The sequence below is a fragment of the Nerophis ophidion genome, linkage group LG06 (genome assembly GCF_033978795.1).
Source record: "Nerophis ophidion isolate RoL-2023_Sa linkage group LG06, RoL_Noph_v1.0, whole genome shotgun sequence".
NCBI lineage: Eukaryota > Metazoa > Chordata > Actinopteri > Syngnathiformes > Syngnathidae > Nerophis > Nerophis ophidion.
In genome coordinates, this window is record NC_084616.1 from 61,434,388 (window position 1) to 61,451,631 (window position 17,244).

A 17,244-nucleotide genomic window follows, 5' to 3' on the forward strand; every position below is an offset into this window, starting at 1 on the left:
TTCCTAATGACAATGACTGATAGCAGCTTTTGTTTTTACATGAAATGCTGCAAAGAAAACAATACAAGCTGATCTACTGATATAAACTGTGATTCAACAATTCAAAAAGACTGTTAGCCATATGCCTTTGTTAGCTTAGTGTGCTCTGATTTGCTAACATATAAAACACATGTTACATGTAATGGTTGCTGCTATTCCCCTGACCGGCACGTGGCGAAGGATGAAAAAAAAGTGTACAGATAAGCATACACAAGAAGATGCTTGTGGGAAGTTAGCATATGTCCTAGAGTTGCCAGGTGTATTCTGGGATTGTGCAGAGTATTGTCAGGGGAAGGCTGTGTTTGTCTGAATATGTTCTGTTACCGTCTTAAACATGACCCATACAACAAGATTAGGAGTTGCACTGTCTTCATTTGGAGCGAGCGGTACCACCTGTTTACAGTCAATTATTGAGATGCACATCTGGGATAAAAGTTGTTTTTTTAATGCTATCAACTGGTTTCATAGTAAACAATCAATCAATCAATCAATGTTTATTTATATAGCCCCAAATCACAAATGTCTCAAAGGACTGCACAAATCATTACGACTACAACATCCTCGGAAGAACCCACAAAAGGGCAAGGAAAACTCACACCCAGTGGGCAGGGAGAATTCACATCCAGTGGGACGCCAGTGACAATGCTGACTATGAGAAACCTTGGAGAGGACCTCAGATGTGGGCAACCCCCCCCCCCCCCCCCCCCCCTCTAGGGGACCGAAAGCAATGGATGTCGAGCGGGTCTAACATGATACTGCGAAAGTTCAATCCATAGTGGCTCCAACACAGCCGCCAGAGTTCAGTTCAAGCAGATCCAAGACAGCAGCGAGAGTCCCGTCCACAGTAGACCATCTCAAGCGGAGGCGGATCAGCAGCGTAGAGATGTCCCCAACCGATACAGGCGAGCGGTCCATCCTGGGTCCCGACGAGCGGTCCATCCTGGGTCTCGACTCTGGACAGCCAGTACTTCATCCATGGTCATCGGACCGGACCCCTTCCACAAGGGAGGGGGGGACATAGGAGAAAAAAGAAAAGAAGCGGCAGATCAACTGGTCTAAAAAGGAGGTATATTTAAAGGCTAGAGTATACAAATGAGTTTTAAGGTGAGACTTAAATGCTTCTACTGAGGTAGCATCTCGAACTGTTACCGGGAGGGCATTCCAGAGTACTGGAGCCCGAACGGAAAACGCTCTATAGCCCGCAACACATTTCCAGACTATAATCACGCAGCATTTTTTAAGAGAAAAGACAATCCTTGCATATAATTGGATTTGTAATATTTCAGTAATGTCACTCTGCCTGCCGGTGAGCCAAATATATAATTTGCAACAGAAAGTATTTCTTTTTCAAAAGGGTAAAATAAAGGGACTAATACTAATGATGTAGTTATCCTATCAATTATCCTTTATGTGAAATCCTGTTACATTCTAAAATGCAATTTAAGAATTGTAAATGAAAACAACCTTATGCACAAACAACTTTAAGACCTTTAGTATATCAGTATGTGGAATTGAATTGTGAAATGGATTAACCTAAAAAGTCAGAATATGTACTCATGATCCAGTTTAAGAAACTGTTCAAACTCAAAGTATTTGAAAAAAGAACAATCCTGATAAACATTTTAAATTGATTGATAATGAGATATGAGTAATCATATTTATCTCACTATTTGAATTTCAACTTACTTGACTATTTATTTAGAATTGTATTAATTATAAAGTAAATGTGTGCATATTAAAAACAGGAAGTGACGAAAAGTGTTGGTGGATGCTATTAAATTGAAAAGGGGTGACAATAAATAAACTGCTTCTTCTTACTCCTTTTTTTGAACATGTTGGAAAAAGAAACTGGAAGTTGTGATGTTGTAACTGTATGCATGTTTGAAATGAACTTAAACCATTCTAGTAAAACGTGCTTTAAGTCTAAGCTTAAAAAACACTCCCCACAGTGTTTACTGAAGTGGGAAACCCCTTTGTTTTGTTTCTTAGAAAACAGGTCTGAGCTTTATTAGAGGGTAGCCTGTTTAAAACAGGTCTGAGCTTTATTAGAGGGTAGCCTGTTTATATGAGAGAGTGGCCTATTTTCACTACAGCACTTGTTAACACAGTGAAATCTGTACACCTAATTTTTTACATTTGGCTCCTCCCACCGAGAACAATTTCAAAATGTTGTTGCGTGATCACACATAGAAGATATGAACTACATAGATCATGGGTGTCAAACTCTGGCCCCGGGGGCCAAATTTGACCCGCCGTGTAAATTAATTTGGCCCTTGAGGCAATATGAAATTAATATTACATCTGGCTCGCCGTGTAATTTAATTTGACCCTTGAGGCAATATCAAATTAACATTAGTATTGGCCCGCCGGTGTTATACAGCTGCATTCACCGCTAATACTCATACTTGCCAACCCTCCCGATTTTCCCGGGGGGACTTCCGAAGTTCAGTGCCCCTCTCGAATATCTCCCGAGGAAACCATTCTCCCGGATTTCAACTAATTTCCACCCGGGCAACAATATTGGGGGCGTGCCTTAAAGGCCCTGCCTTAAAGCGTTCTCTACAACCTGTCATCACGTCCGCTTTTACTCCATACAAACAGTGTGCCGCGCTAATCAAATAATATATGCGGCTTTTAAACACACACATGAGTGAATGAAATGCATACTTGGTCAACAGCCATACAGGTCACACTAAGGGTGGCCGTATAAACAACTTTAACACTGTTACAAATATGCGCCATACTGTGGACCCACACCACACAAGAATGAAAAACACATTTCGGGAGAACATCCGCACCGTAACACAACATTAAAAAAAAAAACAGAACCCCTTGCAGCATTAACTCTTCCGGGACGCTACAATATACACCCTCCGCTACCACCACTATTAAGATTTTGCACTGTTAAGTTATATAAGTGTTGCTTTTTCCAAAGTTAGTGTTAAAGCAAATCAGCTAAGCAAACTGATCAATAATTAACATTTTATTTGTGCACTTTCTCTTGCTACTTCAAGACTTGAAAGCTTGATTCATTCATTATTGTTATTTTATTTTCAAATGTATTTTTAGCCTGTTAAAAAAGTTTATATTGAAATGTTCCTGAGAAGGCTGCAAATAGAAAAGAGGTATTCAATTTTTATTAAAATGTTATTTGATACGCCATTGAAATTTTTTTTGTTACAATTTGAAACTCGAGTTTGCATGCCACTATAAAGTTATATAAGGCTTGCTTGTTCAATATTCAATGCAAAACTTTTTTGGGTCCCTATTAAAAGGTTAATTTGTTCAACCTTGGCCCGCCGCTTTGTTCAGTTTTAAATGTTGGCCCACTCTGTATTTGACTTTGAAACCCCTGATATAGATAGTCATTTTAATGGGGGATCTGTGTAGGAGTCAGCATGCCACAAATCGTTTAATATCCTTTTTGTGTGTTGATGCTCTTCTCCCAATCTGAATGAATATACAACCAAATGAGAGCATCTGTATACAGTTGTGGTCAAAAGGTTACATACACTTATAAAGAACATAATGCCATGGCTGTCAGGAGTTTCCAATAACTTCCACAACTCTTTTTTTTTTTTTTTTTTGTGATACAGAGTGATTGGAGCACATACTTGTTGGTCACAGAAAACATTCATGAAGTTTGGTTCCTTTATGAATTTAGTATGGGTCTAGATATGGTCGTAATTATTTTAAGTACACTGCGCATAATAAACGCAACATTATTAATATTGCTACTACGGATAATTTTATCAACAACTCCTTAAAACAGCCCACTACCTATAATATGGGCTTTCTAAACATCAGATCTTTGTCTCCCAAAACGTTATTAGTCAATGAGGTCATTAGAGACAACAACCTTAACGTCATCGGTCTTAGCGAAACCTGGCTTAAACCAGACGACTTTTTTGCGATAAATGAGGCATCCCCTCCTAACTATACGAATGCGCATATTGCCCGTCACCTCAAAAGGGGAGGGGGTGTCGCACTAATATACAACGAAAACTTTAACTTTAGTCCTAACTTAAATAATAAATATAAATCGTTTGAGGTGCTTTTTATGAAGTCTGCCACACCTCTGCCTCTGTGCCTGGCCGTTATCTACCGCCCCCCAGGGCCCTATTCGGACTTTATTAGTGAATTCTCAGAGTTTGTTGCTGATCTAGTGACGCACGCCGACAATATAATTATAATGAGGGACTTTAATATCCATATGAATACCCCATTGGACCCACCGTGCGTGGCGCTCCAGACTATAATTGATAGCTGTGGTCTTACACAAATAATAAATGAACCGACGCATCGCAGCGGTAATACGATAGACCTAGTGCTTGTCAGAGGTATCACCGTCTCCAAAGTTATGATACTCCCGTATACTAAAGTAATGTCCGATCATTACCTTATAAAATTCGAAGTTCAGACTCATGTTCGGCAAGCTACTAATAATAATAACTGCTATAGCAGCCGCAACATTAATGCTGCCACAACGACGACTCTTGCGGACCTACTGCCCTCGGTAATGGCACCGTTCCCAAAGTATGTGGGCTCTATTGATAACCTCACTAACAACTTTAACAACGCCCTGCGCGAAACCATTGATAGTATAGCACCGCTGAAGTTAAAAAAGGCTCCAAAAAGGCGTACGCCATGGTTTACTGAAGAAACTAGAGCTCAGAAATTATTATGTAGAAAGCTGGAACGCAAATGGCGCACGACTAAACTTGAGGTGCACCATCAAGCATGGAGTGATAGTTTAATAACTTATAAACGCATGCTTACCTTAGCTAAAACTAATTATTACTCAAATCTCATCCGCATTAATAAAAACGATCCAAAATTTTTGTTTAGTACAGTAGCATCGCTAACCCAACAAGGGACTCCTTCCAGTAGCTCCACCCATTCGGCAGATGACTTTATGAAGTTCTTTAATAAGAAAATTGAACTTATTAGAAAGGAGATTAAAGACAATGCGTCCCAGCTACAACGGGGTTATAGTAACACAGATACGATTGTATATACGGCGGATACTGCAAATATCCAAAATAGTTTCTCTCGTTTTGATGAAATAACATTAGAAGGATTGTTACAACGTGTAAATGGAATAAAACAAACAACATGTTTACTTGACCCACTTCCTGGGAAACTTATCAAGGAGCTTTTTGTATTATTAGGTCCATCAGTGCTAAATATTATAAACTTATCGCTTTCCTCGGGCACTGTTCCCGTTGCATTCAAAAAAGCGGTTATTCATCCTCTCCTTAAAAAACCTAACCTCGATCCTGACCTCATGGTAAACTACCGACCGGTGTCTCACCTTCCCTTTATTTCGAAAATCCTCGAAAAAATTGTTGCAGAGCAGCTAAATGAGCACTTAGCGTTTAACAATCTATGTGAAACCTTTCAATCCGGTTTCAGGGCAAATCACTCGACTGAGACAGCCCTCGCAAAATTGACTAATGATCTATTGCTAACGATGGACTCTGATGCGTCATCTATGTTGCTGCTCCTCGATCTTAGCGCTGCTTTCGATACCGTCGATCATAATATTTTATTAGAGCGTATCAAAATACGAATTGGTATGTCAGACTCAGCCCTGTCATGGTTTAACTCTTATCTTACTGATAGGATGCAGTGCGTCTCCTATAACAGTGTGACCTCGGACTATGTTAAGGTAACGTGTGGAGTTCCCCAGGGTTCGGTCCTTGGCCCTGTACTCTTCAGCATCTACATGCTGCCGCTAGGTGACGTCATACGCAAATACGGTATTAGCTTTCACTGTTATGCTGATGACACCCAACTCTACATGCCCCTAAAGCTGACCAACACACCGGACTGTAGTCAGTTGGAAGCGTGTCTTAATGAAATTAAACAATGGATGTCCGCTAACTTTTTGCAACTTAATGCCAAAAAAACGGAAATGCTGATTATCGGTCCTGCTAGACACCGACCTCTATTTAATAATACAACTTTAACATTTGACAACCAAATAGGGTGTACCCCGCCTGCCTTCCGCCCGATTGTAGCTGAGATAGGCGCCAGCGCCCCCCGTGACCCCGAAAGGGAATAAGCGGTAGAAAATGGATGGATGGATAATAAAACAAGGTGACTCTGTAAAAAATCTGGGTATTATCTTCGACCCAACTCTCTCCTTTGAGTCACACATTAAAAGCGTTACTAAAACGGCCTTCTTTCATCTCCGTAATATCGCTAAAATCCGCTCCATTTTGTCCACTAAAGACGCCGAGATCATTATCCATGCGTTTGTTACGTCTCGTCTCGATTACTGTAACGTATTATTTTCGGGTCTCCCCATGTCTAGCATTAAAAGATTACAGTTGGTACAAAATGCGGCTGCTAGACTTTTGACAAGAACAAGAAAGTTTGATCATATTACGCCTGTACTGGCTCACCTGCACTGGCTTCCTGTGCACTTAAGATGTGACTTTAAGGTTTTACTACTTACGTATAAAATACTACACGGTCTAGCTCCAGCCTATCTTGCCGATTGTATTGTACCGTATGTCCCGGCAAGAAATCTGCGTTCAAAAGACTCCGGCTTATTAGTGATTCCTAGAGCTCAAAAAAAGTCTGCGGGCTATAGAGCGTTTTCCGTTCGGGCTCCAGTACTCTGGAATGCCCTCCCGGTAACAGTTCGAGATGCTACCTCAGTAGAAGCATTTAAGTCTCATCTTAAAACTCATCTGTATACTCTAGCCTTTAAATAGACCTCCTTTTTAGACCAGTTGATCTGCCGCTTCTTTTCTTTCTCCTATGTCCCCCCCTCCTTTGTGGAGGGGGTCCGGTCCGATGACCATGGATGAAGTACTGACTGTCCAGAGTCGAGACCCAGGATGGACCGCTCGTCGGGACCCAGGATGGACCGCTCGCCTGTATCGGTTGGGGACATCTCTACGCTGCTGATCCGCTTGAGATGGTTTCCTGTGGACGGGACTCTCACTGCTGTCTTGGAGCCACTATGGATTGAACTTTCACAGTATCATGTTAGACCCGCTCGACATCCATTGCTTTCGGTCCCCTAAAGGGGGGGGGTTGCCCACATCTGAGGTCCTCTCCAAGGTTTCTCATAGTCAGCATTGTCACTGGCGTCCCACTGGATGTGAATTCTCCCTGCCCACTGGGTGTGAGTTTTCCTTGCCCTTTTGTGGGTTCTTCCGAGGATGTTGTAGTCGTAATGATTTGTGCAGTCCTTTGATACATTTGTGATTTGGGGCTATATAAATAAACATTGATTGATTGATTGATTGACTGAACATGTGACCAAATCTGCTGGGTCAAAAGTATACATACAGCAATGTTAATATTTGGTTATATGTCCCTTGGCAAGCTTCTGGTTGAATTGTTTACCCCTCCTCTTGACAAAATTGGTGCAGTTCAGCTAAATTTGTTGGTTTTCTGACATGGACTTGTTTTTTTCAGCATTGTCCACACATTTAAGTCGGGACTTTGGGAAGGCTATTCTAAAACCTTAATCCTAGCCTTATTTAGCCATTCCTTTACCACTTTTGACATGTGTTTGGGGTCATTGTCCTGTTTGAACACTCACTACACACAAGCCCCAACCTCCAGGCTGATGATTTTAGGTTGTCCTGAAGAATTTGGAGGTAATCCTTTTTTTTTCATTGTCCCATTTAAAGCACCAGGGCCATTGGCAGCAAAACAGGCCCAGAGCATAATATTACCACCACCATGCTTGACGGTATGTGTGGTGTTCCTGGGATTAAAGACCTCATCTTTTCTCCTCCAAACATATCGCTGGGTATTGTGGCCAAACAGCTAAATTTTTGTTTCATCTGACATCACATGGACAAAGATAATACCTTCTGGAGGAAAGTTATGTGGTCAAATGAAACAAAAAATGAGCTGTTTGGCCACAATACCCATCAATATGTTTGGAGGAGAAAAATTAAGGCCTTTAATCCCAGGAACACCACGCCTACCGTCAAGTAGAAATTATCGTAAACTCAAGACAGCCATGACATTGTGTTACAAAATGTATGTAAACTTTTGACCAAGACTCCTTGTAACTGTCCCTATAACACACTAATATATATGATGCCACTAATGTGTACAGCTACCCACCAGGCTACAGTTTGAAAATTACCATAGCAACAAGACACGGCTGCTGCCAAGACTACATACATGCAGAAAAGAAAAAGCTCAGCTTCCTAATTCTCTCAGTCTCTGTTTAGACTTTCTGAAAGGGAAAGGGTAGGTTGTGCAATCCTGCAGTGTGTGTGTGCATGTGTGTGTTTGCTTTCTGGCATGGAACAGTACATCCCCCAACAGGCAGGCAGGGACTCCATTTGGGCAGCAGTTGAAACAACGCCAACACCACCTATTCCTGAGCCAGAAGAAGCACAAAAACAGACAGCAGGGAGTTCAGAAAGCAGCAGAATACAAAATCATATCTGTAGAGGTTTATTATCGGGGACAATATAATATCTGCTGAGGTACACCGCAAAAATAACAATTAAATGATGAGTATCTAATTCAATTGTATTAGATTAAATACAGGATGCAAGGCAATGTTATTATACAGCACTTCTCACAGAGAATCTCACAGTAATCACATTGTTAAATACAAACAGTACAATCACATATCAGCACTGAACGTGATGCACCATAAAATTCTAAATAAAATAATACATATAATAATATGAATAATTAACATATTAAACAATCAAAAATATCAATACAAAATGTTAACAAAAAAAGGGAGTTCTCAGCCCATATGAGAGTGTGTTCCACCATTTACTAGCAACTAACTCACCTTTTGGTTTTAGTTTTAGTGTTTTTTTTAAATGTAAGATTAAACTCTCAAGCACATATACTGTCAATCCAAAGAAAATAATGTCTCTTGTGTTTTAACTAAAAATATTTATGCCAAAATTCTATGTGTCGAATACGGAGATAGATAGATATGAGATGGCACTACAAATGTGTTTAGCATATACGTGCTGTTTTTCTTTAAACATTTTCAATCAGTATTCCTAAGTAGAGGATGGCAAATTCCGTAGATAAATTTGATCAGATGTTTTTTTTTCATGTGCACCAACATATGCCAAGTGGAGGGGAAAGTTAGATGTTTTCTGTAATTTAAAAAATGTTATATATATATATATATATATATATATATATATATATATATATATATATATATATATATATATGTAGGTGTGGGAAAAATCACACGACTACTTCATCTCTACAGAACTGTTTCATGAGGGGTTCCCTCAATCATCAGGAGATTTTAATGGAAGCATTCACATACAATTGTTTATATAGGGCACAGAGTGGGTGGGTACATGCAGGCGTAGGGTGTGGTGATTGGCTCATGTGTTACCTAGGAGGTGTTTCCGTCTGTGGCGACATGTTGAAATGATTTCACTGCGCTTGTTGAGGGATGACAGGTCTGGATGATATATAATAAACAGTTTCTCTTTTAAGCATAGGTTGCATCTTTTTGAGGGATATATATATATATATATATATATATATATATATAAATATATATATATACACTTTATTGCTAAAAGTATTGGGCCACCCATCCAAATGATCAGAATCTGGTGTCCTAATCACTGGGCCCAGCCACAGGTGTATAAAATCAAGAACTTAGGCATGGAGACTGATTCTACAAACATTTGTGAAAGAATGGGCCGCTCTCAGGAGCTCAGTGATTTCCATTGTGGAACTGTCAAAGGATGCCACCTGTGCAACAAATCCAGTCGTGAAATGTCCTTGCTTATGAATATTCCAAAGTCAGCTGTGGGCTTCATTAAAAGAAAATGGAAGAGTTTGGGAACAGCAGCAACTCAGCCACCAAGTGGTAGGCCACGTAAACTGACAAAGAGGGGTCAGCGGATGCTGAAGCGCATAGTTCAAAATGGTCACCGACGTTCTGCACAGTAAGTTGCTACAGAGCTCCAAACTTCATCTGAGTTTCCAATTAGGGTACATTTCGGACTGCATTGTAACAAGTGTGAAATTTGGTGGAGGAGGAATTATGGTGTGGGGTTGTTTTTCAGGAGTTGGGCTTGCCCCCTTAGTTCCAGTGAAAGGAACTTTCACAACGCCCTGCGCGAAACCATTGATAGTATAGCACCGCTGAAGTTAAAAAAGGCTCCAAAAAGGCGTACGCCATGGTTTACTGAAGAAACTAGAGCTCAGAAATTATTATGTAGAAAGCTGGAACGCAAATGGCGCACGACTAAACTTGAGGTGCACCATCAAGCATGGAGTGATAGTTTAATAACTTATAAACGCATGCTTACCTTAGCTAAAACTAATTATTACTCAAATCTCATCCGCATTAATAAAAACGATCCAAAATTTTTGTTTAGTACAGTAGCATCGCTAACCCAACAAGGGACTCCTTCCAGTAGCTCCACCCATTCGGCAGATGACTTTATGAAGTTCTTTAATAAGAAAATTGAACTTATTAGAAAGGAGATTAAAGACAATGCGTCCCAGCTACAACGGGGTTATAGTAACACAGATACGATTGTATATACGGCGGATACTGCAAATATCCAAAATAGTTTCTCTCGTTTTGATGAAATAACATTAGAAGGATTGTTACAACGTGTAAATGGAATAAAACAAACAACATGTTTACTTGACCCACTTCCTGGGAAACTTATCAAGGAGCTTTTTGTATTATTAGGTCCATCAGTGCTAAATATTATAAACTTATCGCTTTCCTCGGGCACTGTTCCCGTTGCATTCAAAAAAGCGGTTATTCATCCTCTCCTTAAAAAACCTAACCTCGATCCTGACCTCATGGTAAACTACCGACCGGTGTCTCACCTTCCCTTTATTTCGAAAATCCTCGAAAAAATTGTTGCAGAGCAGCTAAATGAGCACTTAGCGTTTAACAATCTATGTGAAACCTTTCAATCCGGTTTCAGGGCAAATCACTCGACTGAGACAGCCCTCGCAAAATTGACTAATGATCTATTGCTAACGATGGACTCTGATGCGTCATCTATGTTGCTGCTCCTCGATCTTAGCGCTGCTTTCGATACCGTCGATCATAATATTTTATTAGAGCGTATCAAAATACGAATTGGTATGTCAGACTCAGCCCTGTCATGGTTTAACTCTTATCTTACTGATAGGATGCAGCTGACCAACATGCCGGACTGTAGTCAGTTGGAAGCGTGTCTTAATGAAATTAAACAATGGATGTCCGCTAATTTTTTGCAACTTAACGCCAAAAAAACGGAAATGCTGATTATCGGTCCTGCTAGATACCGACCTCTATTTAATAGTACAACTTTAACATTTGACAACCAAATAATAAAACAAGGTGACTCGGTAAAAAATCTGGGTATCATTTTCGACCCAACTCTCTCCTTTGAGTCACACATTAAAAGCGTTACTAAAACGGCCTTCTCTCATCTCCGTAATACCGCTAAAATTCGCTCCATTTTGTCCACTAAAGACGCCGAGATCATTATCCATGCGTTTGTTACGTCTCGTCTCGATTACTATAACATATTATTTTCGGATTTCCCCATGTCTAGCATTAAAAGATTACAGTTGGTACAAAATGCGGCTGCTAGACTTTTGACAAGAACAAGAAAGTTTGATCACATTATGCCTGTACTGGCTCACCTGCACTGGCTTCCTGTGCACTTAAGATGTGACTTTAAGGTTTTACTACTTACGTATAAAATACTACATGGTCTAGCTCCAGCCTATCTTGCCGATTGTATTGTACCATATGTCCCGGCAAGAAATCTGCGTTCAAAAGACTCTGGCTTAATAGTGATTCCTAGAGCCCAAAAAAAGTCTGCGGGCTGTAGAGCTTTTTCATTTCGGGCTCCAGTACTCTGGAATGCCCTCCCGGTAACAGTTTGAGATGCTACCTCAGTAGAAGCATTTAAGTCTCACCTTAAAACTCATTTGTATACTCTAGCCTTTAAATAGACCTCCTTTTTAGACCAGTTGATCTGCCGCTTCTTTTCCTTTTTCTCCTATGTCCCTATGTGGAGGGGGGTCCGGTCCGATGACCATGGATGAAGTACTGGCTGTCCAGAGTCGAGACCCAGGATGGACCGCTCGTCGGGACCCAGGATGGACCGCTCGCCTGTGTATCGGTTGGGGACATATCTACGCTGCTGATCCCCCTCCGCCTGAGGTGGTTTCCTGTGGACGGGACTCTCGCTGCTGTCTTGGATCCGCTTGAACTGAACTCTCGCGGCTGTGTTGGAGCCACTGTGGATTGAACTTTCACAGTATCATGTTAGACCCGCTCGACATTCATTGCTTTCGGTCCCCTGGACGGGGGGGTTGCCCACATCTGAGGTCCTCTCCAAGGTTTCTCATAGCCAGCATTGTCACTGGCATCCCACTGGATGTGAATTCTCCCTGCCCACTGGGTGTGAGTTTTCCTTGCCCTTTTGTGGGTTCTTCCGAGGATGTTGTAGTCGTAATGATTTGTGCAGTCCTTTGAGACATTTGTGATTCGGGGCTATATAAATAAACATTGATTGATTGATTGATATTACAATTATTCTGCCATTTTGATTGTGTTTCAACTTAACTATATTCTTTACTTGGTATAGGAGGAGTAAGTACCCGGAGAAATTTAACCACACTTCCCATTTTTTTCTTATAGATTGCCTGAACTATTTCATTGATTAAATATTGTCTTGTTTGTGATGCCATGTTTTTTATGCTAATCGATGCACTGCTGGAGTCCGAGTACATGACTACTGTACTTACTTTATTTTCCTCTATCCAATTAACTGCCATATAACATCCATCCATCCATTCATTTTTCCACTGCTTATTCCCTTTGGGGTTGGAGGGGGCGCTGGTGCCTATCTCAGCTACAATCGGGCAGAAGGCTGTGTACACCCTGGACAAGTCCATATACATTCCTATTAATTTGTGCGTTAAAAAAAAATAAATAAATAAAAAAAAAAAAATATATATATATATATATATATATATATATATATATATATATGTATATATATATATATATATATATATATATATATAATCACAACGCCTCCTTTAGAAACCAGACTTTGCGGAATTCTACAGAACTCAGCAAACACATTTGGAACCTCAAATACAATAATGTTGAATATTCAATAACATGGCAAATTCTTGCATCCAGCACACCTTACAACAGTGGTAATAAAATATGCAACCTATGCTTAAAAGAGAAACTGTTTATTATATATCATCCAGATCTATCATCCCTTAACAAGCGCAGTGAAATCATTTCAACATGCCGCCACAGACGGAAACACCTCCTAGGTAACACATGAGCCAATCACCACACCCTACGCCTGCCTGTACCCACCCACTCTGTGCCCTATATAAACCATTGTATGTGAATGCTTCCATTAAAATCTCCTGATGATTGAGGGAACCCCTCATGAAACAGTTCTGTAGAGACGAAGTAGTCTTGTGATTTTTCCCACACCTACATATATATATATATATATATATATATATATATATATATATATATATATATATATATATATATATATATATATACACCGGTATATATAAATTGGTGCGGATTATTTTATTCAAAGCTATTTTTTTCTTGTGGATTAATGGCTAAAGCCCTTACACTTTATTATGTAAAATTTTTGATGCATCTGTATGTATTATGACATACTGTGAGTATATTTCCTCAATCCTTTTTTCTATCTGGTAATGACTTAAACTTTTTATTCTTTGATTATTGCATATCTACATCTGGGATATTGTACAAATCCCGTTTCCATATGAGATGGGAAATTGTGTTAGATGTAAATATAAACGGAATACAATGATTTGCAAATCATTTTCAACCCATATTCAGTTGAATATGCTACAAAGACAACATATTTGATGTTCAAGCTGATAAACATTTTTTTTTGCAATTAATCATTAACTTTAGAATTGGATGCCAGCAACACGTGACAAAGAAGTTGGGAAAGGTGGCAATAAATACTGATAAAGTTGAGGAATGCTCATCAAACAATTATTCGGAACATCCCACAGGTGTGCAGGCTAATTGGGAACAGGTGGGTGCCATTATTGGGTACAAAAGAAGCTTCCATGAAATGTTATGTATTTCACAAACAAGGATGGGGCGAGGGTCACCAATACAGAATTGTTTTGAATCAGAAAAATAACGTTTTTGAATCGAGGATCGCTTTGAATCGAAAAAATCGATATATAATCGAATCGCGACCCCAATAATCGATATTGAATCGAATCGTGGGACACCCAATGATTCGCAGCCCTAATACATATATTTCTTTGTGACGCCGAATAACACTCCGGGAGCCATCACTTTTTTGGGCTCGCTATCCTGGTACTTTCGCCAACAGCCGTGTTGCTGTAGGGAGGAAAAGCGTAACGACACACATTGCGGAAATAACATGATTCTCCATGCGTCGGCGAAATACAAATATATTCCACAACCCCAAACAAGTATTTTTCAAAACCTGCAGTGAAAAGAAAGGTCAGTCATGAGCAAAGACAATTCCAGCAAACAAGGGCACATTTTTTTGTTAAACATTTCGGCACCCCGACGTGTCTTATTTGCACAGAGAAAGTTCCGGTGCACAAGGGATACAATTTGAAACGTCATTATACAACTAGACATGCTGAGGAGTGTAAAACATTTTTTTTAAGATATATTTTCTCGCGGCCCAGCATCAGCCAGACTCTGCATCCAGTGGCCCCCTGGTGAAGTGAGTTTGAGACCACTGCTTTAAGGCATGGCTAGCTAGCTAGCGGCTAACGTCCATCTGCAGTCTGCAGTGTTTTAGCTTCTTCTTCATCACTAATCCTCGCCTCCATGGCCACAAATAAAGTATATTTCTTACAAGTAACGAGGAATAGCTAAACATGCTTCACTAAACATCGTAGGAGGATACAATATCTCGGTGCTGCCCAACCTGGCAACCCTGCTGGCACCCCTACATGAGCCCTTGAGACAAAATGTCAACTGGCAATGGCAAGAGAAACAGGAAGTCGTATTTCGAAAATCAAAGATGCTGCTAAAATCAGCTGATATATTAATTCACTACTCTGCCGACCGAGAGTTACTGCTCTCATGTGATGCGTTACCCTACGATGTTGGAGCCGTACTTTCACACAGGATGGATGATGGCAGTGAAAGGGGTTCATGTCAGTCTCAATATTACCTGCAGAAAAGTGGTATTCCCAAATAGACAAAGAAGGCTTAGCCGTAATGTTTGGAATTAAGAAATTTCACAAATATTTGTACGGTTGAGTTTTCACTATTTACACAGCTCATAAGCCATTGATCTCTCTCTTCAGTACAAAGAACCCTATTCCTCAAATGGGCTCACCAAGAGTGCAAAGATGGGCTGTGACCTTGAGCGCTTATGAGTACAACATTGTGTACAAACCAGGGAAACACCATGCAAATGCAGATGCGCTCAGCAGATTGCCCTGCCCAGAAACCGCGCCGGAGCAGGAAATGACAGAACCGGTGTTAATGATGGATGTCCTTGACACCACACAAAATAAACGCTGGACAGATAAAGATGTCATCTTGTCTCAAGTCCAGGAGTATACCTTAAAAGACTGGCTGAAACAGACAGATGCTTGTTTCAAGCCATATCAGCAAAAGAAAATGGAACTAAGTGTGAAGGATGGATGTGTGCTCTGGTGAGCCCAAGTAGAAATCCCCACAAAAAGCCGAAAGAAAATACTAAAGCTCCTCTACCAGACTCATACGGGAATGTCAAAGATGCAAGGCTTGGCAAGGTCATACGTCTGGTGGCCAGGTATGAAGGAGATAAGTTAAGAGAAGTGCAGCTGTGTGAAGAATGCCAACAACATCACAAGTCACCACTTACCTTAGACTTAGACTTAAACTTCCTTTTTCACCGCACCACTACATCCATGGGAATGGCCCAAGTCGCCGTGATCCAGGATCAATGTGGACTACGTGGAGCCCTTCTTAGGTGAGATGTTCTTGCTCATTGTAGATGCACACTCCAAGTGGATGGACATTTACCCTGTGAAATCACCTACTTCACATGCTACAATTGAGAAACTCTGTCAGAGTTTCAGTGTGTCCGGCCTACCCAAAATGTTGGTGTCAGACAATGGGACATGTTTCACAAGGGCTGAATTTGAGACCTTCATGAAACAAAACGGCATTGATCATGTAAAGTCAGCACCTTTCCATACATCTGGCAGGTAGGGTGGTGCAGACTTTTACGGAGGGTATGAAGAAGATTAAAGGCGACACACTGCAAACCAGACTGTCCAGGTTCCTGTTCGGTTATCGAATCACACCACATGCAACAACCGGCTTGCCACCTGCTGAACTGATGATGTCAAGGCGACTCCGGTCAGCTTTCGACCTGCTCATGCCTGACGTTAAGAAAAGAGTACAGCAAAAGCAGCTGAAACAAAAGGAAAGTCATGACGCGAAGAACATACTGATGAGATTCGCACCAGGAGACAAAGTGTTGATCCGGAACTTCACCTACGGTCCCAAGTGGATCCCATCTGTGGTTGAGAGCTCATCAGGACCAGTGTCGTACACTGTCATCATTCGAAGTGGTCAAGTCCTGAAGCGTCATGTGGATAAGGTTAGAGGAAGATTAAAAAACACTGTTCCCTGCGAACCAGTTGCACAGCCTGAGCTGCTGCCCGACACCGAAGCAGGCTTCAAGGGCTGCTTGCCGGCCATGATGGACACCCCACCACCACCTCTGTCGTGAAGCCAGCGTAACTGCAGCCTACTCCAAACACACCAGCTCCACCCAACCGACCGGTCCCACCAGAGGTGTGACGTTCTGAGAGGAAGAAACGTTCACCTGAACTTTTAGATAGAAGGACACACCTTCATAGTTAGGTTCTCTCCTGTGTTCAAGTAAAAGAGAATGTTACTGTTTGACTGTCATTTTTAATGTTTAAGTAATTTTGTCAACTTAAAAGGGGGAGATGAGGTATTGTAGATAATGTTTTATTTACGTACTTATGTATGTATACAGTTATGTGGCTCATTTGAGAGATAATAACACTTGTATTAGATAGGCCACTAGAGGGCGCACTTGTTAGGTTGGGTCCTGTCTACGTCACTTGGCATTAGAAAAGATTGAGGCGCCAGCGCCCCCCGCGACCCCAAAAGGGAATAAGCGGTAGAAAATGGATGGATGGATGGATGGATGGATG